Genomic DNA, 21,132 nt, shown 5'->3' with positions numbered 1-21,132 from the left:
AAGCGTTTTTATTATTTCACTGGTCTACAAAGCATGATACTTGCCGTATTTATCTCTCGAACACTCTTCCAATGAATCGCTTTAGACCGCAGCGCTCTAGTCCGTTTAGCGGAAAGATTTGAACAAGCCCATCTTTTCGGCCAACAGCCATGCCACCCCTCAACTGGCTCCATTTACAATCTGCAAGACACGCGGGAGAGGAGGAGCCTGCATGGGCGACACGAATGGCGCTACTTTATTTTTTTAGGGACTTTAAACTCATGACCCCTATATCATGGCTTTCCCTTAATCGTTCTCTGAAAAGAGGGCGCACCGATGCCACTTTTCAATTCTTTTTGAAAAACAATGAAGAACACTTTCCTAAGTACCATGTCATCCACAGTGAAAGCAACACGAGCGTGCGTAAATTTTCCCCTTTCATGGTGGCGAAATGCCTCGCAAACACGATAGGACCTGGCTACAAAGCCACAAAGATGACCAATGGAGACCTGCTCCTTGAATTAAAAGACAAAACACAATTCGAGAAATAGAATGACTTGAAATGCATTGGCGATGTAGCAGTCACTGTGTCGGCACATCGAACCATGAAGACGAGCCGCGGAGTAATTTCGGAAGACGACTTCTTGGATCTTAGTGACGAAGAGCTGCTTGAAGGTTTTCAGGACCAACATGTCATCAAAGTACAGGGAATGCTTATCCGCCGGAATAATGAACAACTTCGAACAAAGCACATTGTACTAACCTTTGGAACTATAGTGTGCTCCCTAGTACACTAGAAGCAGGCTACATCAAAGTCCGTGTGAGGCCGTACATCCCAAATCCTCGACGGTGCTTCAAGTGCCAGAGGTATGGGCACGGATCTCAGACTTGTCGAGGAAGGCAGACTTGCGCGAAATGCAGCTCCAATGATCATCCATCAGACACTTGCGACTCATCTCCACATTGTGTGAACTGTGATGGAAGCCATCCAGCCTTACTCTAGGACGTGCCCTAAATGGAAGAAAGAAAAGGAAATCATTGCATTGAAGGTCAAAGAAAATATAACATTTCACGAAGCAAGGAAACGCCTTTCATACTTAGATCACCCCAGCTTTTCCGAGGTGGCGCGAAGGGGGGCAGCGGCACAAGTGCCTCGGGAGTCTACCGCGGTCACTGTCAGTGGTCCGGTAATCACTCCGTCCGCTCCCCTTATGGCAGCAGCAAGTGCTGCTCCATCATCATCATCGAAGGTGGGCCAGCAGACCTCGGTTCCGCAGTTCCCAAAGATAAACCGAACTCCAAGGCCTGAGACGCGAGTTTCAGCGCCTTGTTCTCGATCCTCCAGCTCCTCAGAGAAGGTTATGGAGGTCGATTCAAGAACCCCGGCGTCATCGACGCCAAAAGAACCGCTCTCTGGAGCGAGCTAAGAAGGATAAACTTCCTGTAACTGCGCCGGGAAAGGGACCGGTAACCTAAACAGTTAGATAACAGGATAGATATATACATATTTATCTATCCTAACCACATGCTCTTGAGCACAAACAAGCAACACAACTCCTCCCCAATATTGCTACACAAATAATTCAGTGGAATGCCAGAGGCCTATTTCACAATCTAGATGATGTCAAAGATCTACTAAAGGAACATCAGCCACGATTGTTCTGTGTTCAAGAAACACATTTAAAGTCCGCACACAACAACTTCTTAAGACAATACATAGTCTTCCGTAAAGATCGAAATAATGGTGATTCTTCATCCGGCGGTGTGGCAATTATAGCCCAAAAGTCAGTAGCATGCCAGCATGTTTCGCTCCAGACTTCATTCGAGGCAGTGGCTGTTCGGGCTATATTGTTCAATCAACTTATAACTGTTTGCTCCATATATATATATATATATATATATATATATATCACCTGATGAACGGTTTGATGCAGCAGAATTTTAAAAACTGATTGACCAGCTTCCTGAACCCTATATATTAATCGGAGATTTTAATGCTCACAGCGCATTCTGGGGTGACTCAAGATGTGACGTGTTAGGACGGGCAATAGAAAAGTTCCTTCTTTCATCTGGAGCCTGTCTGTTTAACAATGCAGAGCCAACTTTTTACAGTCCTCTACACAGAACACGTACTCGTGTATAGATTTAGCCATAGGGTCAGCATCACTTCTTCCATACCTGGAATGGAGAGTTATTAGTAATCCACATGGGAGCGATCACTTCCCAACACTCCTAGAAACAACAAAGTGGCACGATGGACCAGCTTACCCCAAAAAATCGAGACTTCATAGTGCAGATTGGTCGAAATTTAGAAATCTATGTACACTGTGCCTGGAAGAGGTGGACCACCTAGGTGTAGAGGAACTGACCAGCTACATCACTGAACATATCCTCTGTTCTGCTTAAAACTGCATACCTGAGTCGCGCACAGATAAAATCAATCCAAAACCGTGGTGGAACAAAGAGTGTGAAATTGCAAAGAAACTCCAAAACAAAGCATGGAGCAGATTTTCACGCTACCCAACAACAGAAAATCTAATAAATTTTAAGCGGTGCAAAGCGAATGGCCGCCGTAACCGCCGAATATCTAAAACAGAAAGCTGGTCACGTTACGTATCCTCAGTAAACTCATACACGGATGCGAGCAAAGTATATAAAAGGGTACGTAAACTAAAAGGACAACGCCCAAACTCTTTCCCTCTCATCACTGGCTCTGGTGATACAATAGAAGATCAAACAAACACTCTCGGTGAGCCCTTTCAGAGAGTATCAAGCTCGGAAAATTATTCCGAAAAGTTTTTGCACCATAAAAGAATAGCTGAACATATTCCTCTGCGTCCAAGCAAGTCGTCATCAGAATGTTACTGAACTCAAGCTTGCCCTAGGCTCTTGTGGCAGCTCAGCTCCAGAATAACATATGAAACAATAAACAATCTGCCTGATGAGACCCTAAACTGTATCTTAGGTCTTTACAATAAGATTTTTGCAACTGGTCAAATACCTTCATCTTGGAAAGAGGCAACAGTCTTACCAATACTCAAACACAGCAAAGACCCTTCCTTAGTTAAGAGTTACAGACCAATTGCACTCACTAGCTGTTTACTTAAGGTATTTGAAAAAATGATTAACCGCCGCCTTGTCTACTTTTTGGAATATAATGGTATATTGGACCCTCACCAATCTTGATTTCGAAGAGCGAGGTCTACAATCGGTAATCTTGTTCTCCTTGAGTCATGTATACGTGATGCATTTGTACACAACCAATACTGTCTATCTATATTCTTCGATCTTGAGAAGGCATATGATACTGCCTGGCAATACGGTATTCTGCAAGACCTGTCGTCTTATGGAACTTGTGGTAGTATGCTGAACATTCTTCAAATTACCTATCTGAAAGGAAGTTTCGCGTAAGAATTGGCACTGTACTATCGCGCACTTTTGTTCAAGAAAACGGTGTACCACAGGGAGGAGTGCTAAGCTGCACACTTTTTATAATTAAAATCAACTCTCTCCGCTCTGTTATACCACCTACAATATCTTACTCTGTCTATGTGGACGACGTCCAAATCAGTTTCAAATTATGCAACCTGTCCATATGTGAACGGCAGATACAGTTAAGTGTTAATCGGCTCGCCAAATGGGCAGATGAAAATGGGTTCCGATTCAATGCAGAAAAGACTACTTGTGTGCTTTTCTCCAGATCCTGACCCATGCATTTCGATGAATGGGAAAAGCCTGACTGTTGCAAAAGAACAAAAATTTTTGGGTGTAATCTTTGATGCTAAGCTTACTTTTTATCCAACATATAAAACAGTTAAAGCTGAAATGCCTTAAAACTATGAACCTTTTAAAGATTCTATCTCACCAGTCGTGGGGAACAGATAGGTATTGTCTCCTATCTCTTTTGTGTTGTCACGCATAGACTGGATGTATTGTTTGCCAGTGAGGAAAGACAACACTTAAGCTACTTGACCCTGTCTATCACTTGGGTATCCGCTAGCACTTGGTACCTTTCGTACCGGCCCTGTCCAAAGTCTCTATGCAGAGTCGGATCAGTGGCCACTGGATTATCAGCGTACGTATCTTGGAATCACCTATGCAATACGAATCATGTCGCTAAAACATCCATGCAAAGCACTCATAAATGATCAGTCCACAAATCAGTTGTATTGAAACCGGCCTTCACACGCCCCGCCGTTCCCGTTAGCAGTGAGGTCGGTTGCGGAAAAACTTGCAATAGTTTTCACAGATCTGCAGGAAACTGACTACGCTGAACTCATCCCACCTTGGGAGCAATGTCCAGTCACCTGCCCTCCCTCATCCAGCAACATTTCTTGGCTCTTGAAGACAAGTATAGGTAGGTCTATGGCATTTTTTACTGATGCTTCAAAGTCTGCAACTTCAGTATCATGTGCAGCCCATGGCCCAAACTTATCCAACTGTAAAACCTTGCATAATCACAGCAGCATCTTTACAGCGGAAGCGTACGGTATTCCAATCACTGTTGAGTACATAGTACAGCACAAGATACAAAAGTCTATAATATACACAGATTCTTTAAGCGTTGTCACAGCCCTGTCCTGTGTCAAAGCAAGCCGAAACACATACAAGTAGCGTATAAACTAAACCTTGCTTGTTGTATGCTGGGTGCCAGGCCACTCTGGGATCGCAGGCAATGAAATGGCGGACAAAAATGCTGGAGAAGCGGCTCATCGGGACACAATTGATGTAGGCTGGGTACCTGGCGTAGACCTGAAACCTGCGGTACGAAAAGCGTTTCGTAATCATTGATAAGCTGAATGGGACAAAGAAGCTGAAAATAAGCTGCACCTGCTTAAACCACAACTAACCAAATCTTTCCCACTAAAGCTTGATAGACACACCGAAGTCACCTTGGCACGACTCAGAATAGGACACACTTATGGGACACATAAATACCTCTTGACTGCAACTGACCCTCCGACGTGCACACGCTGCGGCGAGAACCTAACAGTCCTACATGTCCTCATTCAATGTCCTGAACTTCACCGAGACAGAGTAGCTCATTTTAAGGAACTTTATACACATCCTATACCACCCCATCGCTCGATGTTCTTATCAGTTGACGCACTTCTTCACTTTAAAAGAGTGCGTAACACCCGTAACAGGTGGACTCCCGCAATTGAAACAACGAAAACTCGGCGCACAGGCGATCCAGCTCGAGCTCCAACGGCGGAGCCCGGGCCAGCACCTGCAGCGCCGCGGAGCGCGTCGTGCGGTAGGCCCCAGTCAGTGCAATTAACGGTAACCGTTGAATCGATTGCACTTTGGCCTTTAAAATGGAGTGCGCATACGGTGACCACCAAACAGGTGCTGCATAGGTGACGGCAGGTAGTATGACCTGACGATAAAGCGTCCACACCGCGGAGCGGGTTGTCGAATAATGAATTTTCAAGAAGGCTAAAATTTTAGGTGAAAGAATTTCCAATTTTTCGCGTAAGTAATCCGCGTGTTCCTTAAACCCCAGGTGCGAATCAAGTGTATAACACCCAAAATTTTGATAGTGGTCTTATGCTGTAACCTTCCGTCACCCATGCACACCTTCAGATGGGGCGCCCGCACGGCGGCGCTCCCGTGGGGGGGAAAGCTAAGAAAAAAGATTTCGCCACGCTAACGGTCACTTTCGAACGAGAGGACCACTCGGCAACGCGCTGCAAAGCGAGCGCCGCGGTCCTCTCGATCGCAGCGCGATTCTCGCCCGGCACCACAAGCACCGTATCGTCGGCGTAGGCTTGGATGCCGACGCCGGGAGGCAGAGGAACGTCTAATAGGCCGGAAATGACTATGTTCCAAAGCAGGGGACTGATGGGCGACCCCTGCGGACTGCCCAAAGTAGGGGGGGGGGGGGGGGCAGACTTGGCAGCGATAATAAGTGACCGTGCGGTCTGTGAGAAAGGAACGGAGGACGTAGAACAAGTTGCGTGGACAACCGTGTCGCTGTAGGAATTCTAAAACCAATGGATGCCAAACGGAATCGAACGCGCCTTTAAAATCCAATGAATTGAGAATAGCGGGGCTGTTTAATTTTTTGAGATGAAATAAATTTTGTCGGAGCTGGTACAAAGCCTTGACGGCGCTCTTCCCGTGCGTGAAGCCGAATTGGTTTTTGTAGAGAAGGTTCGAAGAATGTAAGAAAAAATAGTCTTGAATTCAGTAAGTGTTCTAAAATTTTGCCAAAAAGCGAATTCATGACCATCGGACGATAGAAGAGGTGTCGTCAGGGGGTCTGTGCGGTTTGGAAATATATATGATGCGGCCCGTTTGCCACGCAGAGGAAAAATGGCCTAGCATTATTGCGGAATTAACGATTAATAAAAAGAAAGAGGGGGTGTGAAGCGAATAGCGATTTAATGATAGGAAGGGTGATGCCGTCAAGGCCTGGTGCCGAACCAGATTTGCCGAGAGTGAGTGCACGTTCTACCTCCTCCGTTGTAAATGGCCGGTCGTCGATAACCGTAACAGCCGGGGCCGCCGCAACCGCCCCGATGGCAACGTGCTCTGCAGTGTCGGTGGACACTTCGTCTAGCGACACCTGCGTTCGAAGCAAAAGCGACGAGGAGCCAAGTGTGTCCGATGTCAAGCGGCCGTCGGGAGCTCGCAGCGCGGGCAATACAGCAGGCGGCCGTGCCTTCCGAAACGCCGCCTTGAATGGGCGCCAAAGATGGACTTTTTTTTTAGCACTCCGTGCAGTAGCGCTTTAAGGCGCACTCCTGCGCGTCACGGATGTGGGCCCTGTACTGGGCCCGCGCCGCGGCAAACACGTCGCGAAGCTGCGCGCGCATGTCAGGGTCGCGAGCGCGTTGGTATTTGCGCCGCATCGCCCGAACGCGGCCGCGCTCGCTACCGAGCTCCGGCGTCCACCAGGCGTTCGCGCGATGCGGACCGGTTTTAGTGCTGCGCAGGTGTCGCGCGTGGGCACGAGTATAAATGAGGTAGAATTTCTCGAGCACCGCGTCCAACGCGGCACCCGAGCGCAAGTGAGCGCGAGTCACCGCGCCGAACCACGGCTCGCCGGCCAATTGACGCAGCAGGTCGGCCTTCCCCTGGAACGTTAATTTCTTCCGAGGCGGGGGACGCGCGAACGGAAAAGAAAACGCGATCAACCGGTGGTCGGAAAGCGTGAAGTCTTCAAGCACGGCCCAGTCGTGACCGCGTGATATCATCGCGGAAGATGCCAGGGTGACGTCGATTCAACTCTCTGCATACGCCGTTTCAAAGGTGGGGTCAGAGGTCGGATCGTTTAGGATGTGCAGGTCATATTGGCACGCCAGCTGCATTACTGTAGCGCCGCGCGCATCCGTAATTCCGCCACCCCAGTTAGAATGCTTGGCATTCAGGGGCGCGATCTTGTACGCATTCCAAAATGGAACGGAGGTGGTCTGTTCCATCGAGCCGCACACGATTGGTCAATTTGAACCGTGAGACGCACACTATTGGTCAATTTGAACCGTGACGATCAAATTGACCAATCGTGTGCGGCTCGATGGAACGGACCGCATCCGTTCCATTTTGGAACGCGTACAAGATCGCACCCCAGGTCACCCGCCACGACGACCATCGCACCGTCACACCGGCCGATGCAGTCGCTTATCCGGTCCAGTATTGGCTCGATTGCGGCGTGAGGTGGTGGTGCGTACGCCGCAATCAAAACGAAATCCAAGGATGCCGCCGTGACGCGAATCGCAACCACGTACGATCCCGTCGTCAACGGGAAGCAATCGCATCCCGCACCGGTGCCAAAGATAACGACGCGGGGATTTTCAGGCGCCAAAAATTTGTAAAAATTATTTGGAATGCCGGGAACGGCGTGATTGCGAATGTAGGGATCGCAGGCAATCGCAAAAGAAAGTTGACGTTCCCGGACATGTTCAACCAAACATTCGGTAGCCAATATGGAATAATCGAGGTTAATTCCGTTATCGAGGTTAATCGAAGTTAATTGTCGGCGCGCGCGCCGACAAGAGGAGAGCGCGAGCCGAACCGAGACCGCAACGACCGAATAAAGGGGGATCGCGGCACTCGAAGCACACACCGACGCGTGCTGTACGAAAGCGCCACGTCTCGGCACATCCCGGGAAGCCAACCCGCCGCGTCGAGCGCACAAAACAAATGTGCGCGTCGGACCATAGAGCGACAGAGGGCAGCCGCACCAAACACGGAGGCCGGCACAACAGAAAGGAAAAGAAATGGGGCGTCGTAAAGAAAAGATGAGCAAAATGAAAGTGACAGAGAGAACGCGAGTCGGCGCGTCTCCCTCGCGCCGACTCCGACGCGCCGACTCGCGTGAAAAAGAGAGAAAAACATGAGCCCGCCGCGCAGCGACACTAGCCGCCATAGTTCGTGCGGGCTTGGAGGCGGGCGACCCTCTGCAGCAAGACGGGACAGGTGTGATAACCCGCCGGGTGGCCCGACGCCTCGTGGCCTGCACCCCCTACACGGCGCACAGCACACCGCCGCGTCCCCGAAACGAAGCCTGCACTCCTGCGCCAGATGGTGCTCGGCGCACTTCGGGCACACGGAGCGAGCAGGGTCGCTCCGAACGGGACAAAAGCGACGCGTGTGGCCGTACGTCGCGCACTGCGTGCAGAGGGGCACGTGGATGTCCTCCACTACGCGGGCCGACGTCCAGCCGACACAGACGTTTCGACGCGTCTTTAGTTTTTTGAAGTCTGTTGCGGAGACCTCGAGGATATGGCAAGTTGTTGCCCCCGCGTTCCTTAAAAGTACTCTTAGCTTTAGTCGCGGCGTCCAACTCGAGACCCGGATTGCGGCCATTTATTGCCGAGACTTAATTCGCGGCCGACGTGTGGCTTGCGTTTTTCCGGCATGCGCACCGTCATGGACGATCGCGTGACCGGGCAAGCGTCGATCGCCTGCTTTAGATTGACGATCGTCTCGCTATCTTTTGCGACGACGGTGACCCCGAGACGCGTCGACCGGAGATCGACCTAGCCGATTCCGGCCTCCGAGTGGTCTACGTTGGTTTTCAAAACGGCGAGAGCGTCGGTTGGACGGGTCCCGCGGCTCACCGATTGGCGGCGTGAGGAACGCCAGATGTCCGGGAGGTCCCGCATCGCTCACCGGGCCCGTCGCACCGCCGGCGCCGCCGAAGCCACGAGGCGACGCGCGGAACCCGGGCGGAGCACCAGAGGCCGGCCCCGCGACGTCCGCGCCGCGACCGCCAGCGACGACGTCCGCGTAGGACCGAGGCGGTCCCGAGGCGGTCCCGAGGCGGTCCCGAGGCGGCGGTGCCCATCGCGACGCGAACACGCAAGTCCGCAGCCTCGCGTCGGGCCTCCGCCAGTTAGTTGGTGGCGCAGATCCTGCAACGCACCCTCTTGTCCCGCTGCCGCAGCCTGAAATTCCGCACAGATCATCATCGAGTTCACCTCGGTGATGATCTGTGCGCGCACCGGATTCGAAGTTTTTGTTTTGTCCTCGAATAAAATCTCCTGGATGCGCGACTGGTGGCCCGCCATGTCGGCCCAGAGGGCCCCGAGTCGGTCGGGGACCGCCGGGTACCCAATCGCGGCAGCCGGCATCGAGGCATCGACGGATCCCGATGCGCCGCCAGAAAGGCCCGTGGCGGCATCAGTACTTGTCGCGGCTTGAAAAGAACCGGCGCCCCCGGCCGTGGGCTACCCCCCCCCCCCCCCCCCGGTGTTGGGAGACCCGCCCACAGCGAGGAGAACGCTGTGAGATGGGCGGCGCTCGGTCATACTAAGCGCGAATGAGCCGAGCGGCCATGTTGGCTTCCCGGCCCAAGGGCCGGCGGTTGCAAGAGGCCAAAAATAAACGAAAGACCCGGTTTGAGCCCAACCCGCGCGTCGAATGAGGGTCCCTGGATGTTTAAAAACAACCCCGCATACAATTTGGAACCCCAGAATCTAAAGAACCTACCGTTTTTGAGAAAAATGCGAGAGCACCTCATGTGCATCCCGGTCCTTCTACCCTATATGTTCATAAACGGGCAATTACTGCCCTTCCCGTCCCACCGGGAACACACGTGGAATAACCTCATGTGCATCCCCGGTACCACCCCGGCCGACTACTTCCCCGTTTATTCCTGAAAGGCAAAAAGAAATGTTGGGGAAAACCTGTCCCTGCAAAAAGCATTCCAGGTTTAAAGCCAATCAAATGAGAAATGAATAGGGCTTTTTAATTAATACCCAAAGCGCAAATTTCATGGAAGAAGGCCAATAGGAAAAATAATACGTGGGCAACGGCAACGCCTTGGCGTCCTAAAGTTCTCAGCGAGGACAGAAGCCCCGGCGAAGGGCTTTTAATGTTACGAAATAAATTGAGGCAGAGACGAAAAGGGCATGGACAGCGCCATGACACATAGTAGTAAAAAAAGAAGAAAAAGAACAAAGAGAAAAGACGGAAACTAAAAGAAAAAAAAAGGAAAACAAACGGATACTACAAGCTGAAGAAAATAAAAAAACAATAACTAGCAGGAAAGAAAACAAAAACAGGCAAAACAGTCACACAGGCGATGAGCACTTGAACGTCAGTCCAGTTGCTGAAAGCAGGGCCGACGGCGATCAGCAGCAAATCGTCACACAGCGTCACAGGTCGTCCCAAGGTGTCACAGGGCGTGGATATGCAGTCTCCGTTGTACGGCGTCACGGTTGTTTCCAACAACTTTCGTACGTAGCGCATGTTTCCTGCCGTGTTGCATTCATTGCTCTGTGCGCCCACGCGATCAAGTGTCCATTAACCGATGCTGGCAATATGCACGGAGTGTTCGGCAATATATCTAACCATCAGACGCCACGGCAATATATCTAACCAGCAGACGCCACGGAGCTCATTTGGAAATGTCAGGAATGCTGGCACTGACCAGGTGTGTAATCCGAATAAGAATAGCCCTGTTGCGCGGTGACTTTAGCAGGGCGGGGAAGTTTCTGCTCGAGAGCGGCCGACGGCGTCATAGTTTGTGCGATCTCTGGAGTAATTGAACACTCATATATGTAGTGCTCTATCGATTCGCACAAGGCACCACAGGGGCATCGGGGCTCGATCATTAACTTGAAACGATGGAAGTAAAAAGGAAAGCGCCCGTGTCCCGTCAGAAGCGTGACGAGCGGGCGCGGCGGGGGGAAAAACGGCGGAAGTTCTTCGAGTCGCGGCACCCAGCGAAACAACGCCGTGTCCGCATTATTTGCTGCCACTGGCGAGCCCACTGCACCCGCTGCGTTCTCCGAAAGGCTCATCTAATAGCCGCTAAAGACTTAGGCGCCACCCTCTGCGCGCGGACGACTGCGGCGCGGGATGCCAAGAAATCGACCAGATCGTTGCCGAACACTCCACTATGTCCCGGGACGTGATATAAGTAGACAGTCGTCGAGCGCGAGATCTCTTGTAGCAACGCCTTTATGTTGATTATCCGCGGGTCTGCCGTAGTCGGCACCGACAGCGCGCGCAGGAGTAATAGGCAGTCCGTACAGACGTGCACGGGCACACGGACGCCTCTCCCCCGAATGTGCACCAGCGCCTCCATGAACGCAATCAGCTCGGCGCAGTAAGCACTCGTTGCGTCGCTCACGGAATATCGCCCCGCCACGCCTATCCTTTCCCGGGGCCCAGGACGACAAACGCCGCTCCAGACGAAAGAGATGTAAATGAGCCGTCCGTGAAAACATGGACGCCCTCACTTCGAGATACCTGGCGCGCCTCGTCCCGCGAAAGGCGCCGAAACAAAAACGTACCCGCATCCGCAGGGTGTGCATCCCATGGGTCCACAGGAAAGAGAACCTGGCGCGGCGAAATGGACAGCTCGCCGTAAGTCACCGGCACTCGCAGGGCGAAGAGATGGAATTCCGCATTCGCCCTATCGAGTTCGAGCGCCAGCGGAGGAGCACGCATCAACACTTGGTGGGCCGCAAGTACGGGTGGTCCGAAACGCCCCCACACACTAAGAAAAAAAAAGAGTATCCCATACTCCTTTCGAAGAGTCTGGACTCGCCACGTATATGACACACTTTGGGGGAGACACCCGAACTACCTTTTGGCAAAGAGTCCCAAGACTACCTGTGCTGTATAAAAGGTGGTTGAATAACTCTTTACACAGTAGTCATGCAGACTACTTTGTAATAGTCACAAGGACACTCCTATAGGGATCGCAGGAACTCTTAGCTAAAGGGTCATGTGACTACTGCTGAGGTAGTCAGATGACTTGCTGAGAGTGTCAAGTGACCATTGCATGGTGGTTGAATAACTCTTTACACAGTAGTCATGCAGACTACTTTGTAATAGCCACAAGGACACTCTCATAAGGATCGCAAGAACTCTTAGCCAAAGGGTCACGTGACTACTGCTGAGGTAGTCAGATGACTTGCTGAGAGTGTCAAGTGACCTTTGAATGGAAGTCAGGAGACTCTTGAGAAAAGAATAAAGTAACTCTTCTAAGTGGGTCAAGTGACACTAACAGGATTGTCAAGCGACCATTCAAAATGTGTCAGATGCCTCTTGAAGATATTGTCAACTGACTCCTCAAAATGAGCCAGTCGACTCTTAGCAACATGGTCGAGTGATTCCTCAAAATGAGTTGGGTAGACATTGTCTCCTCCCCGTAAAAGTAACTCTATATATGTATCTTGACGACCTCCAAGGGAACTTTCACATGATGAGACCTGTACATTACTGATTTTAACTCATCACATAATCGCATGACTAGAAGGAATAAACGCAAGCAGTGACCATAATGAATGCTGGAAATGAATAATCCAGATCAAAACAATAAAAGAGCATATCTATGACATTGAATTGTGAAAATTTTTCAGCTGTGGCAGCTGACACTGCTAACCTGGAAATAAACCAAGTAAATATTTCAGGCACTTGTTTTATCAATAGGCACAATGGAGACTACGCGAAAGCTAGCCACGCTCTACAAGGCAAGCATACTCAGTGATACACTATTTTCTTTATAACGAGTCTATTCTTAAGTGTGTGAAAGAACAGTCATAACTTGAGCACAAGAGCAACACAATATTGCTCACTAGTACACAGCCGAATGGCCGCAGCTACATTGAACATAGGTTCAAGAAAATGCAGAACTTTCACATGAAATTACATACGGAAAGCCCTACAAGAGCTGGAGTGTCTTCTAAGTATGTGCACGGAATTGATGTAAAAGCCATGGCAATAAGAATCTACTGCAGGATAGTATTAAATGTGAAACATCATGCTGCTCAGTTGTCGATTCAGCTATAAATGTGGTTTTCGTACCTCTTACTTGAACTTATCTGAAACACACAAAGACAACTTTTAAAGAAAGCTTTATTAATGCACAAAAATATCACATCATTTATCAAGACACGTTTTTTCCAATGTCAGAATAGCAGAAATATCTTGAGTTCCAATCAAATTTCGATTGGACAATATACATAAAAAATGACTTTTCACTTAACAGGGCATATACATATATATATATATATATATATATATGACTAGAAGAGACACTTTCTCACTCAATAAGCATCGAAATGTGTATTTAAAAATCCCCCTGCACATACTATGGCACTGGAAATGTGCTTGCTTAAAGCACATGATCATTGTCAGTAACTTTTTTGTTTATAAGTAGCATGAACAGGAAAAATACTTTGAGAAAATGGGTTCAATGTTGCGAACTGTGAATGGCTAATGAAATGAATTACATATGTACTGCTAAGATAATGTGGTTCAGTCAACTACTGCACCAAAAATCACCTCAATCATATGCAATAACCTTGTGCAATGTGCGAGGTAAAAGGCAAACTGTAAAGAGAGACAGCACTATTTCCATGTATTAAAATTCAATATTATAATATACTGCAGCAAACCACAAATAGAAAGTCACATGTTTTCCAATAGTAAAGAAAGGCACACTGGAGGAAGAAACAAGAAATAATGTGCACTTGAAGAATAAGAAGTGCAAGCTTCGCACAGGCATGACTAGCGCAATGCTTTGATATATCAATAACGCCACATGAGGCACGACAGACAGCATAGCTTAAAATTAGCTGCAATACAGGGCAAGAAAATATGAGGACTTCTATTTCAATATACACAGATAAACAAGAAGTGTATACACTAAACAACTAGCCTGGGAAGTACAAAATACAATGTGCGGTTGCACTACCAATGTGAGCAAAGTGGCAAGATCCAGCTGAAAGTGCACTTAGAGATCAGGTATGTAAACACTGTAATGTGATGTATGTGATTGCAAAACCCTATGTGAGTGAAACGAAAGCTTTGGCAAGATGTAGATGTAAAGAGGCACACTAAGCACCTTGCTGGCAACACTATCTGGATGCAGTGCCACAGCAAATAAAAAAAGTGGCAAGCTAAACAAGAGAAAATGTGCATCATTTACAACATCAGAGTACCAGTTTGTAGTTGCACTAAAACAAAAGTTCTGTGGTAAAATGCTGATATAAAACAGGCGCTACAGTTACAATAAGATGCATTGCTAGAGAGAGAAAAAAAAGCCGAAATGTTGAAGGTTACAACAAAAACAAAAGCGAACTTAAATTAAATTATGGGGTTTTACGTGCCAAAACCAGTTCTGATTATGAGGCACGCCGTAGTGGGGGACTCCGGAAATTTGGACCACCTGGGGTTCTTTAACGTGCACCTAAATCTAAGTACACCAAAAGCGAACTTCAAGCATCATTTATGCAAATGCAGTAATGTAATGTAGTACAGATAGAAAACACTCATCAAGCATCTTTCATGAAAACTACAAAGTAACAATACATGAATGCACTATCACAGAAATAAAAAGAGTTCAAGTTGCATAAAAACTGCACTTTGAGCATCTTTTATGCAAATTCAGTAAAGTAATGTAGTTTACCTATCACCCATGACACAAACTCTGTGGCAAGATGCACATGTAAAAAGGGCACACTAAGTCATTTGGTGACTGCCAAGTTTCAAAATATGGCGATGCACTACAACATATGAGCCAAAAATAGAGAAAGTGGCAAGGTGTAGCAATAAATATAAGTTCACATTGAGCATTAGTGAACAGCTACACTAGGCACAGTTCGTTTCAGTAGCACGACCACTTGATGACAAAGAAGCAGTGAATTAGGGAGGTGGCTGACTGAGCTATTTCTAATTCATAGTAGTGCGTGAACGGTGATAAAGTGACGGAAGGATGAAAATAAAACAAAGACAAGCGTTTCACTTGTTATCTCGTAACAAAAGGAGGGTGGACTCCCTTGAGTGATAATTCATGGCCAAAAGGAAGCAGAGAACAAGAGAAGTGAGGAGATTTAATCCTGCAGGTGCATGTTGATAAGAACATTCTGGCCTGTACATGACTTTCTACATGACAACAGAATCGTGTAAACCAGACCATGTTGGCAGGATACATGCTAAAAGCAAAGTTTTATGTCCGGTGTTTCTTTACTACCAAGGAACAACATAAAAATCTGACAAAGACAAAAGACACCCACAACGCTTTGTGCTTCTCTTCATTATCGTCAGATTTCTAGGCTGTTCCCTGGTAATGATGAACAACCTGCAAGCCCAGCTGGAAATGCCCCCTGTTTCCATTCATTTGCAAGTGAGAAATCTTTTATTCTCAAAATATAACGATGTAAAAACAATGCTGATATTAAATCTATCAATGATATTACTTAAATTGTTAATGCTGTTTTTTTCCATTACCACTATAATTAGGAAAGATTTGTCTCCTAATAAGCATCATAAGCAAGAGAACAGCAACAGGGGGCAGTAAAGACACTTGTGTTATGAATAAAACATGGGTTTTAGTATGTCCTCTCAGCATGATTCAGTTTACATCACAGGAGAAAGAAAAGCAGCACGAAAGATACAATTCAAAGGGGAGAACAAAAGAACAGGTGCTGAAGTCACTAGTTTTATTTTGTACAAAGATGTGGCCCATATACATTTTAGTGGTCAACAGGGAAATTCACTCTGCATTGAATGTAATTGTGTTCATGCTTTACACTGCACTTAGAGGTTCAAGACACACAACTGTGAAAGAGTCCTCTATCAATGGCTGGATATACCCTATCTAATTTACCTGGTGCAGATAAAATGACCTGCACGCCATATCTGCCACCCATGTTCTTTACCGCATGCGACAGTTTGCGAATGTAGGGAAGTACAATGTTAGAAATGTACAACCTGCTTTTGTGTGCCATCAGCCATAGTTTTCAACCATTTTACTAGCTTTCCACAAGCTCATGTCTTGACATCTACTGAATATCAAGAATCCACGAGCTGTTGCTCAGACACATTCCTTATTATATGTGCACAAAACTTTGTCAAAACTACCTGGAAGCCAGGTTAGCCAATTCAAGCCTTCACTTTTTAAAGGTCCGATGTGAACCTTAGGACACTTAGTGGTACGAGTACTGCCAACAAATATGGTGGTCAAGAAACTAGAGGCAGACATCCAGAAACTGCAACCTGTTTTTGGCATATCAAAGATAAACTGGGGTTTGTTCATTCAGTTGTCAACATACTGCAAGATGAAAAAAAAATAATGAGTTGGTCTGGATTTCAAATTATGGTTTTGTGACCATTTGTGTGGCAGTACTCACTTCACTCTGTGAATTCTTCCCTAAATTTCACATCAGACCACTTAAAAGTTCTTAAGAACAGAATTGGCCAAGGTGTTACCTTCGTGTCACACTAAATAAGTCCTGCGCACATCTATACTGTGGGAAGTGTCTGAGCAACAGGTGCAGCAACTGGTAGGTTCTCGATATCCAGTAATATCATAGCATGAACTTCTGAAATATAGTCAAATGAGTTAAAACTATAGTTAACACAGGGTCAGACAGAAAACAGAAGCTTCGTACTGTCCTATATTCACTCACAAAATGTCACAGCGGCTAAAGAACATAGGCCGCAGATATGGTGTGCAGATCATCTTTATCTGCTCAGGAAGATTAGGTTATGCCCAGCAGTTGATAAAAGGCTTGAACACAGTTATTCATCTTGAACTTACAAATGCAGTGCGGAACACATGCACATTTATGTTCGATGCAGAGTAAAAGCGGTGTACTCCTCTACTGTCCTGCAGCGGTGTATGTATTCCAAACTGACTGCAGTGTTATGCTAAGCTGCGAGAGCATGCTTTACAACTAGAATGTCTTGGGCATCCGCACATGCTTACACATAGTCACACTTGTGTGTGCACATCAAAATTTACAGGTACCACTGTGTATGAAAAAAAAAATCATAGAAAACATGTTCATCGCACAAAATGATGTTGTGTTGGCGAGCCATCGATTGCTCTGTCTTGAGAGGAGATATCTTATGTTACTAATTATGTCGGATAATGTTTACAAGCTTGCATATTTTGCACTTGTTTGCAGATGCACGAGTTACAGCTTGCTTGCTATGTATGTTTTCTTCCTCTCATTATTTTCGTTAGAGTACAATGCGCTATGTGACAAATCTTTAGTGGTGAGTTCAGCACCTGTCCTGTTTGTCCTTTTCTCTTTTGTGTTGCCTTTTTCATGCTGCCTTTTTTTTCACAATGCAAGTGCACCAAATACCGAGTTATCCATACTTCTGTGGTAGGTTACATGATTTCACTGCATCTTGTCGGCAATCACATACAGGCCAGAATGGTATTAGATGTGCGCCATCATCAGTTGTCTGTCGTGCCCTTAGTTCATAGCTTACATCAGGCCAAGCATTGTCATGCATGCAGTTACACCCATTCCCTCGTGATATGGTAACCAACTACCAAGAAAAGTGATAGAAGCCTTCCAAATTTAGATTAGGAGACAAATATCAATGTCGACTAAAAACAATGCAATGCCTCAGAAGTTTATGCTCACCTTAGTCATTATATGTGGCATTTGTGAGAAATATGACATTGTCTTCCTAGTAGACGTTCGTGCTTTGATCATTGCACTTATTTTTGACGGTATTTCTTCTGACAGTCTTTTCTCAGCTTGAATTCCTGGCTATGAGAACAGTGCATGTCTTTTCATTTCCCTACTTTGCCCTCATGCTGTCGCACTACCGAAAGTAGCAACTGTGCACTTTTTTTCCTTCTTCAACTGCCTGATAATTTTAAGTGAAAAAAGAAAAAAAAATCTGTGTGCTAAAATGCAGAAACAATTTTACAAGAGCATCTAACCACCTTTATAGCCCTTCACTGCTGTCTTTCAGCTGCACATGCGTTAAGCTTGGTCAGCACTTTAATAGCCCTAGTTGAAAGTTTGGTCCTTTTTATACCCGTCAAGTGCTCAAGCAAGGCAAAGGTTTGTTTAGCAGATTGTACATACTCAATGTTATAAGACCAATACATAGAAAACAGAAGAGACATACCAGCCGTCACATCAAGCACATCAATTTGCACATTTTCAAATGTGACACCCAGTCCTTCTGAGAACATGACACTATCGCCGGTGAAGATTAATGTTGGGTATGGGCGTGTCCTTCCATCAACCTTAAAAAGAAAAAAGGGCATGCATTATGGCAACCACACACATATTGAAATATGGGCACTATGTTGCAGCCTTTGAGTGAAAATAATTGGCATTATGGTCAAGATAAAAAGTCAGACACATGAACGGAACATACTAATAACTTCTGCTGCATATGGTACTGCAGCGTGCCTACCCACGAAGTGCCTTTAATCATGTGCATGAAAGTAATATTAGGAGTGCATTGTCCTCTAGCCTGTGAAAGGCTTCAAATCAAATGCCTAAAGTTCTGAATGGTCGCATTCAAATGCAGCTTCTAGACCATGTGAATGTTCTGTATGTTCGTTGTAAGAAACAAATCAAGATTGACACCGTTGACAAAATAAAAACTATTGAGAAGCATGGCTCAGTACAATTCAAACAAAACAATGCAAGGTAGCATAATTTCATGATTCCTTATTTTTTTTTGGGGGGGGGGGTCATTCCAGCCCCTCCATACTGCATATGTGGCAAGAGCAGCAGGACATCAAGATTGAGACAAAATGTCGTAAATATTATTAGGCACAAAAACAATAAAGATGTTACAGGAAAGCTGGAATTATTTAATGAGCAATTGCTCAGTAAATTACATTCTTTTGGTTACCTGTTAAATAGCATTCAATATATTAGTTGAATTAAATTACACAAGTCAACTCGAAGCCCCTTGTTAAAAGCACACTATTTTTAAAATATGGATCTCATATTAAGAGAAAAAACAGTTATAATGTGCTCCTCATACAAGTCCACATATCTAAGTATAGCTTTAATGCAAAACATTCTCTGCAAAAAAAGTAAAACTAAGTGGTCATTAGTTCTACAGCTCAATGTCCACATGATAAATTCCTTCTGCAGCTCACATGGATGGCAGATGGAAACCTACTATATGATAAAGATTGTATGAACCAGGACAAGGTGCCTTAGATGTTCAAAAACTGCACAGTATCATTATTTTGATTATGTACAAGAATAAGCAAATTCTGCTCTTTGGGTAGCTCGTGTAGCTAGTGGCCAGTGTAAATATAAAGTTTTAGTCTCTGAAAGAGTGAAGGCCAAGACATGTCACGTGGATCAACTTTTTGAACGTGTCTAATAGTTGCAGTAATCAGAAATGCTGAGCTTGAGATGCTTACACTCTATTCAAATAAATCTAATCCATTTTTTTGTAGATGTGGATCTCACAGCAATTTTTTTCACTGAACTCAATTTGAGTCTTAATCAGCTTGTCATTCAAAATAAGAATTCTTGGTGAGTTATTTAGCTGCGAGAAATAATAAAAATTTCGGTCTATTACTAGTGGTCACAGGCACGAAAAAAATAAAGGCTATGCTGCAAGCTAGTCGCCAACACAATAACCTTTCGGTGCGTTGATGTTTCCTACACAACATATCTTCATAGCGCAAATACTGAAAAAAAAAGCCAGCAATACAAAAGAGAAGATAGACAGGCTTTACACTTCAAGACTAAATGCATATATGCAAGGTTAGCTACATATACATATATGGTGCCAACATGCGATAACAAGGGGCAATGAAAAGAAAAGTCAACATAAAACTGGGCAATGACAGTTGGCACATAAAGTTTTGTCTTTACTTCTGCCGAAAATCCTGATGCAAAAAAATGCAGTTCACACAAGCAAGATCTGCAATGTGCAGTAAGACAACCTGTCTGCTCTTTCTTTTCGCTGGTTTTTCTTTACCGACTTTTTAAAAACACTATAAAGATAATCTTATATTGTAGTTCATGGGTATAGGACCATGATGCACGAGTGCCCACACTGGAAACATTCACCAAATAAACCGTAAATAGCGATTCAGCTTCCAATGAAAACCCAATGCTTGAAGCAAGTGTACTGAAGAAAAAAAAGAATTTCAGCAGGAAATAATCTGCTCCCAGCATTGTATCCTCTGAGAAGAGGTTTATTGACGGTGTCCGTCAAGGACGCTACTAGTTCCAAGAACGGCGAGGAAGCGTGGAGCACCGTCTCCAAAAACACCAGCGACCAACAGCGCAAGCAGAGCGGGCCGAGCGTTGGCGATGCCGCTGGACGGAGACGCGTCTTCTTCTTCACACCTCAAACACATAGCTTAACATGCAAAACAATTAGTATAACAGTAGCTGTGCTAGATCTAACCTTTCATAAGCCACAAAGTGACTGAATTTCGACAAAAGAAAAATTTCAGTTCAAATTCAGCTTGCATGGGTGCCACCAAAGGCTGTACTGCTGACCCATAAGAGTCCGACAGCCTTGTTTCGTCAACCTAAAAAGTACCCTTTTCAAAAGTTATTTTCTAAATCTTTTGTCGTCAAAAGGCCAATGTCCAGCAGACCAACAAATACGATGCCATCTTGACTGATCTTTTTCTGTTTGTCTGAAAGCATGGTTACATCATATGAGGTCTTACCAATGGTGCAAAGATGTCATCTCCACGTTCGTTCAAGAGGAATGGCAACAGAATGAGAGCACCAACTCCCCTGGCATCTAAAACATGGAAAAAAGCAAGGCTTAGGCAGAACTCCTTTGTAAAAGGAGCCATCTCACAGCTTAGCTGAACCGTATGTAATCCATGAAGATTTTCGTTACTGATACAATGAACCATATATGAATGCAAGAAACCGTGCAGATCCAACGCGTGCAGATCCAACAACATTAGAAATTATTTGAAAGCGACAC

This window comes from Dermacentor silvarum, chromosome 9, assembly GCF_013339745.2.
Source record: "Dermacentor silvarum isolate Dsil-2018 chromosome 9, BIME_Dsil_1.4, whole genome shotgun sequence".
Classification (NCBI taxonomy): Eukaryota; Metazoa; Arthropoda; class Arachnida; order Ixodida; family Ixodidae; genus Dermacentor; species Dermacentor silvarum.
The sequence above is the reverse complement of the archived record's forward strand: the minus strand, read 5'-3'. Positions refer to the sequence as shown.